Source organism: Eleutherodactylus coqui, chromosome 1 (assembly GCF_035609145.1).
Source record: "Eleutherodactylus coqui strain aEleCoq1 chromosome 1, aEleCoq1.hap1, whole genome shotgun sequence".
Classification (NCBI taxonomy): domain Eukaryota; kingdom Metazoa; phylum Chordata; class Amphibia; order Anura; family Eleutherodactylidae; genus Eleutherodactylus; species Eleutherodactylus coqui.
This window is the reverse complement of record NC_089837.1, coordinates 150463639-150472537: the sequence shown is the minus strand read 5'-3', so window position 1 is coordinate 150472537 and position 8899 is coordinate 150463639.

Here is an 8899-nt window from a genome sequence, read left to right as displayed (position 1 = left end):
TGAGCGATAATCATTGTGTGTAAATGCTCCCATCTTTCACCCTTCAGCTGAACAATGATTTTTAGGTAAGCATAAAATTCAACTTTCAGACAGAGAGAAGATAATACAGACTGCATGCTGTGTCTGCTGTCCATAGTGCTGTATTTCCCACATGAGCTGCTGATTACATTGTATTCAGCAGAAACCCATGGCAGAACAAAAGAGCTGTATGCAGAGAACAGACCACCTGTTGTTCTCAGCATACAGGTCCTGGAGGCTCATTTACATGCAAATGAAGGTGATAAGCTGCTAATGTACATCAGTGTCCATTAGCAGTTTAAGCAAAACAGTCGCTCATCTTTTGAATGATTATCTTTGCGTGTAAATGGGCCTTCAGTGACCCATGCAACTGTCATAGCTTGAGGGCAGCCTTCCTGGTTTCAATCTCAGCAGTGGGCAAAAAAGTATTTACAGTTCAAAAGAAATATAATTCAAGATCTCCCAGGCATACTCTATTTTTGGAGTAATGTTTGTTATATGGTTGTGCTTGGAGAATCCAGCTGCTTCTTATGTTCCAAACTGAGCGATCATAGGACACCGGGACATGAAACATCTGCTGATTTGAGTAATATATGACACCCATGTTTGCTGTGTATAGATTGCTAAATTTATGTACTAAAACATAATGGTCATAGTTTCTCCCTAGGAGCTTCCTACAAGAAAATATGACCAAAATAAGAATTGTGGATAAATAAATATGTGAATTCGCATCTATTCAGCCTGCCCCTATGACATAGTCAAGGGTCGGATTATGAGGCTGTGGCTGAGACATTGTAAAAGTGCAGCACCAACCAAAAGATTTGTTAGAATTCCAGGGGACTGCACGTATATGCAGGAACTGTCCAACACCCCTTTGGGTGTCTCCTTATATTATTATATGGTATAATCATTAATAACTTCAGGGTCAGTGATCCGGGGATTATTCTGATTGCCAGATTGGAGTCAGGAAGGATTTTTTTCCCCCTAAATGAGGAAAATTGGCTTTTACCTCACTGCTTTTTTTGGGCTTCCTCTGGATCAACATTGGTGGGTAACAGGCTGAACTGGAAGGACATACTGTAAATACTCGAGTATAAGCCTAGTTTTTCAGCACACATTTTTGTGCTGAAAAAGCCTCCCTCGGCTTATACTCGAGTCAGGGAAGGCTTTAAAAAAAACCTCCATACTCGCCTCCCAGACGGCGTCTGTGTCTCCGTTAGCGGTGCGGCAGGCTGCTTGAATTCTCTCCGCTGTGATTCCCCGCTGTCCTCTTTGCTCGGCTGTGTCATCCCCTGCCATCAGCTCTGTGTAAGTAAGAGCTGTGAATGGATCGAGCGTCAGCCAATCACAGCTGGTGCTCGATCATTTACAGCCAATCAAGCTGCTTTAGAATTCTCCCCACTGTCATCTCCCTGCTTGGCTTTCAAATCCCCTGCTGTCAGTGCTGTGTAAGTAAGCAATGTGATTGGATTGAGCGCCAGCTGTGATTGGCTGGCGCTCAATCCAATCACAGCGCTTACTTACACAGCAGTGACAGAGCCAAGCAGAGAGGACAGCGTGGAGAATTCAAGCAGCTTGTCGCACAGACACAAACGCCGTCTGGGAGGTGAGTATTGCAGTTTTTTTTTACCCAGTATATACTTGAGTATAGCTCGGCTTATACTCGAGTCAATAAGTTTTCCCAGTTTTTTTTGTGGTGAAACTTATTGTCTCGGCTTATACTCGGGTCCACTAATACTTGAGTATATACGGTATGTCTTTTTTCAGCCTTCCATACTATGTTACTTGCACTAAGATTCAAGGCAATCCACTTCATGAGAAATGGTATTTCTGTTTTTTATTCCTTTTATTTTCATAATTGTCTTGTATAGACTGTATGTTCCTTTCTTGGTATATTAGAGATGAAAAGATGATTAGAGACGAGTTAATAGTTGGCAGTACAGAGCAGGTCAAGAAATGGTGCGTTTTAGTAATGATGCCAAAAGAAAGGTGAAGGACTAAGAGGTGACTAGTGACTTCCAGCAAGTAAGACTCTTTGAGGTGTGACGGGTATGACAGGGTAACTAATGGAGGTAGTAGGGTGAGAAGAAGAAAGGAGACCATGTCTTCGATTACTGGGTCAAATACTGAGAGTGAACTGGAAGAGTTGCTGGAGGGAAGGGAATCAAAGCTACCTGGGGATTGGGAGGCTATTATTTTGCCGAATGTTGTCAATTTTCTCTTTGAAATAAGCAGCCAGGTCTTTACACTGAGATCTGTCATAGAAGCCTGTAGGACTCAGACGGCAGTGAGAACTATCTAATAGTCATTTTGGATTATTGGACAGTGGTGATATATGCCTGTTTGGTATAATGAAGGGAATATTTGTAATTTCTGAGCATGAACTTGTAATGGAGGACGTCTGCTAATGTATCTATGTAGTTTTCTCCACAGGGGTTTAGTACACCTAGAGCATGTGGGTTGTGTGCCAGGGTGGCAGCGGTCAGTAGGAGTGTAGGGGGAGCTGCTTTACCCAGAGCATTATTGAGAGTTTTGTTATTACCATATATTTGGCTGCCAGATCAGGACAGAGACTGGAGACAATGATGACTGTAGGAAGCCCATTAATAGATTAGATAGACAGACAATTATCTTTAATATTATTATATATTTGTAGGTTCTATAATACTGCATCTAGTTAGCAGCCTGGATTTCTCTCTTGTGATTGTGGTTGCTTGTTGTTTTTGAGCATAATCACACTGCAAACTATGGTTTTTATAATGCTGAGGTTTCTAGTTCTTTAGTTTATGGTATGGATGAATTCTTCACATTATGTTATAACTGTGGCAGTGAGGTTTAGAGTTAGGACAGGGTTAAGATAATAATACCAGAATCCTGAACATGCACAGTAGGAAGTAAGGGGTCACAGATGCACAGCGAAGCAGCTTCCAAAGCACTGACACAGTGGGGTGTCCTTTAAGCAATCATCTATGTTACACCAGTTCAAGCACTTCACTTCTACATTATTTTCTTTCGTTGTTTCCTTTTACATCTTTAAAGTACTGCAGGGAAAGGGTTAAAGTATTTAGGTTTATAATAAAGACATATGCAGCAGTGGATCCCGAATATGTACAGTAAATGTGTGTTCAAGAATTGAATGAGACCATTGTTGTACTAGCATTTTCCAACTTCAGTAAGTTCATGTAGAAAGGCTTAAATTCAATAATTAAAGGGGTTATACAGGTAGATAAAATACTTACCTAATCCAGTCTGATCCAGCGGTGTGGGCACATAGTGGAGAAAGCCTCACACCCACGTGACCTGGTGTTTTAAATAGACTAGAAATGGAGGTGCAGGCACTGCTGGGGTATTCTGCCCACCTGGATAAGTCCTCTAAGCTTCTGTATGAATTATGAAACCTTTTTTTCATGGACTATTAAAATGTGAGAATTCCTTTCCATATTATTCCAGAGATATTGGGGAGATTTACTAAGCTAAATGTACTTGAACTATGGTGCAATTTGTGTTATTAAACTGGTGTATATGGCGTGCACCTTATTTGGTATATGTTTTAGACACTCAACAAGGGGATGTGGCTTAGCAAGAAGAGGCATGATTGTGTTATGACAAAGTGAGCCAAATATTTGACGCAAAATACTAGTGCAAATTTAGTAGATAATGTAAAGTTAGACAAAAGTGTCTACAGATGCGCTAAATTTGTCATACAGCACGAGCCACTGTGATAGAATTGGCGCCCTGTGCCTTGTCTAAATGTTGCGGCTCGTTGGTCGTGACGGCATCACGATGCAGGGACAGACCAGTCGCTCCGCCACTATGCAGGTCACAGGTTGACACATGGTGCAGTGGTTTGTTGGCTTCTATCAGTACCTGTGTGCTTGTATACGCTTTTAAAATATTCCCTTTCAGATAGGGTTTGGGTGTGGTTCCTACTCTGTGTTACCTATCAACAGTTGAGGAGGGCTTTATATTCCTACCCCTCCCCTTGTCCATTGCTGTTACAGTTCAGTTGGTGGTGGTGATGGCTGGAGCCTATTTTTTGGGTGATGGCTATCTACATACAGATTAGTGCAGGTTTACTTTTCTTTTGTTAGTGTTTGCACAGTTGCTTAGTGGTGCTTAGTGCATCCCCCCAGGTGCCTTCACAGGAATAGCCAGGTCCTAGGTGAAGACCATAGGGGCCGTCCTTACCAGGATGCTAATTCCGCATTTAGAAGGGGTTCCCCATCTTACTGACTAGTAAGCGTCAGGTTTCTCCATCTTCCATTGCCTGGAGTGATGTAGCCTTTTTCAGCAATATATTGTGTGTGCTTTTGCGGTTATGTGTGAACGCTGCCCTGCATCCGTGCTGGGATGGAGGTTCTAGTGTCACTCGGATGCGACACTAGGTTTTCAAAAGTTTATAAATAATAGACAGCATTAGTAAATCTGCACTGTAGTATATGTGGCATGTGTGTGTTCAAGGCCCTAGATTGGATATTAGATTATTGAGGTATAAAAGGAATCTTAAGCTTCAGAAATAAAGGAAAAACCTACTTATCAGTCAACAAAGACTTCTGCAAAATTCTGAACTCTTATAACACTCTGATTTTCTCCATGTTTCAGCTACAGTAAGGGGTGGGACTCAGCTAAAGGGATGTTACTTATTGTAAATTGGGTGCCAGTTGTAGACAGAGTAGTGTAGGAAGTTTTTGCCTTCTAACTAGAGCCAAAACAGTCATCTACTGCTTTTCCCAAACATTTGGGGCAGATTTATTAATATTGTCTTTAAAAAAGGTAGCCTAAACTTTAAAAAAGTTAGGCTGAAGTTGCATTTAATGTACTACTGAGGTGCACCTTCAGTGATAGATTGGGTGCATCTTTCGAGCATGTTAGACTCTGGCCACTTAAAATAAAAGTGGCAAAAATATGGTGGAAATGTCGGATATTTTCAGAGAATTATATGGAATTCTTTTTTGTTTAATTTTTTGATTACAAATTCAGAATGGTCTGATTTTCGGACAGAGATGTTTGCCAGATCATCAAGCCACCTAAAAAGGACAATAAACAGCTGATGAACATGCAAACACTGGTTTGTTGGCTTATTGTTACATTTTAGCAAGATTAAACTGCTCATTGGTCGGCTATGTATCTCGCCATGTGAACAAGTAGATGTATAACCAGTGTATGGGGACAAACGATTGTAGTAATAATTGTTCATTCCCACAGCCGTTCTCAGGCTGTGTAAACGAATGCTGAACGATGTGTTCTATTACTTTGCACTCATTACATTGGGCTAAGCAGAAATGTAGCTAGGTTTTCCTGAACCAAGGCCAAAGATACTGTACAATCCTCCAACCCCTCCCACCCCCGACCAGTTAATGTAAACTTTTAAAAAGTTATTTTGCGCCTACATTGTGGATTCCAGATCTGGACATCTAAGGGTAACACCTCACAGCGCTTCTAGATAGCTGAAATGCAGCTAAAAAAATTAGCTGAACAGCATGTTGGCACAGTTTGTAAAAAGATTGTTACTGGTGGCATGGTTTTGCAGGTAAAGCCGGTTTACCTGCAAAGTTGTGCAGCCATTTAACAATCAATTTGAAACCACCTTGAACAGTATCTCAACATAGTTCTTGGCTGTACATGCTGCTCTGTGGCTCTGCTCAAAGCTCGGAGTTGTAGCTAAAGGCTCATTGACCCTAATGCATGCCTCTTTGTGCAACTACTTTTCAAGGCTGCTAATTACACTATTTGTAACTTTCTGCTGCACCGCTGGCTCTCTTATGCTGTTCACACAGGGTATATTGCAATGAAAATACACATCAGAAATCCACGTGGTTGAGGCAGATTTCTGACATGGATTTACTGTACATTTGTTAGAGCAGCAGATCTATATGCAGATTTAGCACAATCAATGGGGAAAATTAAATCTATAGTGAAAAATTCCATCTCAACATGGTCGTAAGTGACCTATTGGTGCAGCCATAACAGCCAGGGGTCGTAAAAGATCAAGGACACAATCTCCCCCTCGTTCTCCCACACAATAATAATCTGCCTTTGTGCCCCCTCCACAATGAGTGCACCCTCCACAGTGATAGTGTCCTCCTATGTACCCCTAAAACAAAAGTCCTCCAGATTCTCCAGCAGTCCTCCTATACATGTGATTGGTCACAAGATCATCTATCTCATCAATGGTGTTTTAGCACTAACAGTAATGTCTTCCTCCAGGAACAATCAGCTGATTGCCTCCTTTTACTGTAGGCTCGTCTGGTGCCCCCATTCCTCATAGAATTAGCCCATATAAGAGGACCCACAGGAACAGGAGTATAATAGTTTGTGTTCCTAGGGTTATGTTTATTTATTATACAAAGAGTGGGCACATAGTTTTATTACAAGAATCGTGCAATTGACCAGGAGATAGAATAGCCACTCCAAGCATGAATGTAGTTAAGACTTCTCTATGGGCCTGCATCTTTTTTTCAACCCAAGTAATAATGGGGCACAAGTTTTGTTATCTAGAATTTTATGTGTGAATCCAGCCTTCTACATTTCCTCTGCTTAGAATTTACTCCCGGTGTTACGGCATTTTGGGATCTGTTTCTTTCTAGTAATCTGGTTCAGATCTTGTATTTGTTTCTCATCGTCTTCTGGCTCTGGTGGGAGTGGTATTAAGTGAGACTTGCTTGGTTTCACCCATGGGTAATTTGGGAGGACTATTTAACCTGGCCTTGTGCTTAGCTCATTGCTGTTTATTTTCAGTCTTCCTCTGAACATGGTGGAAGTTAGAGTTTGGTGCTCAATCTCCTGTTTCCTGGATGCTTGAAAAAGCTAAGTGCTGTGGTTACTATCACTTGCTACTGGTGTATCATGTCACCACCGGATGTATGGGTAGAGACAGGGTTGAGCAGTCCTCAGAAGGCCACACCCACAGTAGCTGATTGGCTGACACAGACGTGCCCCCCCCCCCCCCGAGCTCTGCCATGGCCCCAGCAGGTGATTGGCCTTCCTGAACTCTGCCTTCTGCCTCATCCCCATCCGGCACAGAAGCTTCACCAACTACTTCTGTGGGGTGCCGTGTGAGTGTCAAGCTTCCCGCAACTGTTAGGGCTCATGTCCACGGGCAAAATAAGAATTAAAATCCACAGCGGATTTTAACTCTTCTCCTGCCCGCGGATCCGCACCCCATAGGGATGCATTGACCACCCGCGGGGTAGATAAATACCCGCGGATGGTCAATAAAAGGGATTTTAAAAAAAATGGAGCATGAAAAAATCTGGACCATGCTCCATTTTCGTGCGGGTCTCCCGCGGGGACGGCTCCCGCAGGCTTCTATTGAAGCCTATGGAAGCTGTCCGGATCCGCGGGAGACCTAAAATAGGAATTTAAAAGAATTTACTCATCCGGCGCGGGCGGGGAAGGTCTTCTCTTCCTCACGGCCGGATCTTTCTTGCTTCGGCTCGGCGGATGTGCGCGCGCATGCGCGCGGCACGTCGGCAACGTGCCGCCGGTGTGACGAATTCATCCGCCGGCCGAAAAAGAAGTTCCGGCCGTGAGGAAGAGAAGGCTTTCCCCGCCCGCTACGGATGGGTAAATTCTTTTAAATTCCTATTTTCAGCGCTCATGTCCGCGGGGCAGGAGGGACCCGCTGCAGATTCTACATGGAGAATCTGCAGTGGATCTGATTTTCCCCGTGGACATGAGGCCTTAGTGTTGCCTCGGCGCTTCCGACCCACTGGCCACCCCGCTGTCAGTGTGTCTGCGATGGCCCACTAGCAGTGTAATACTTGCTAATTAAGCCACTGTCACAGTTCCCTGTGCCCCATCCAATCAGCGCTCCCTGCAGCTTGCGGCTCATGGCCAAGTGGCCAGTCTCCATGCTGGCCTTGGCACTGTGCTTCTGGCTGTGCTGGCGCTCTGCTCCCCAGCCACCCTCCAAGGCGACCTTGGCACTGTCCTACCGGCTGCGCTGGCACTCTGCTCCCCTATCGCCATGACATAACTTTACGTCCTGTGGCGTTGAGGGGTTAAACACAGAAAGATTCAATGGCTGTTTATTGGTGGCAGAAGTATTGAGATGTTGACTGGTAGAGATGCAGTAGGAAATGACAGGAATCCTCATTAATACATAAGTACCATGTTCCAGACAGAAAACACACTGCATCAGAAAATATGAGTTGACTGTCAGTGAAGACACAGTGCTCTGATATACGAGTAAAAAACAACTTACTGGGGAAGATCATACACAGGATCAGAGATCAACGAGACACTCCTACGGTATGTATACAGTCTGAAGGCCCACTGAGCACAATGTTACTGCATGGCATAATAAAATAGCAACTCGTGGCTTGAAATGACACAACAGTTAAAAACAAGAAAGATCACAGTTAGTCAACAGCACAAATAATACAGCACACAGTGGGACATCCCATGCAAGGCCGCCAAGATCCGGAATTCACAGATCTATATCAGTAAAAGAAAATCCTTGCGACAGCATGGCAGGTGCAAAAGTTAAAAACAAAACTTTATTCCCATTTTCACATACGATGTTTCAACCCCATAGGTCTTTATCAAGCTTAATAAAGTTGCAGTCGCATAAACTTGATTTTTAAATGCTAATTTTTGAACTATTACATTTTTAATGCAAGTAAATTACAGGCCGTTAAATGAACATAAGTTGTATGAAAACTTGATTGTTGATTTAATAAATTCATATAATGCAGGACTTACTAAATTGAATATTTTTGTAATATATCTTAAATAGCTGCTTTTGTATCCTTTTTATGACCCTGCTTATAAAATCAATAAAGGGAAACAGAGAAGTGTGCGCTTCTGTTATGTCCAAGCACCTCATTTGGACTGGAAGTAACAGTTGTCTTAAATGGACAGATATACACACTATTAG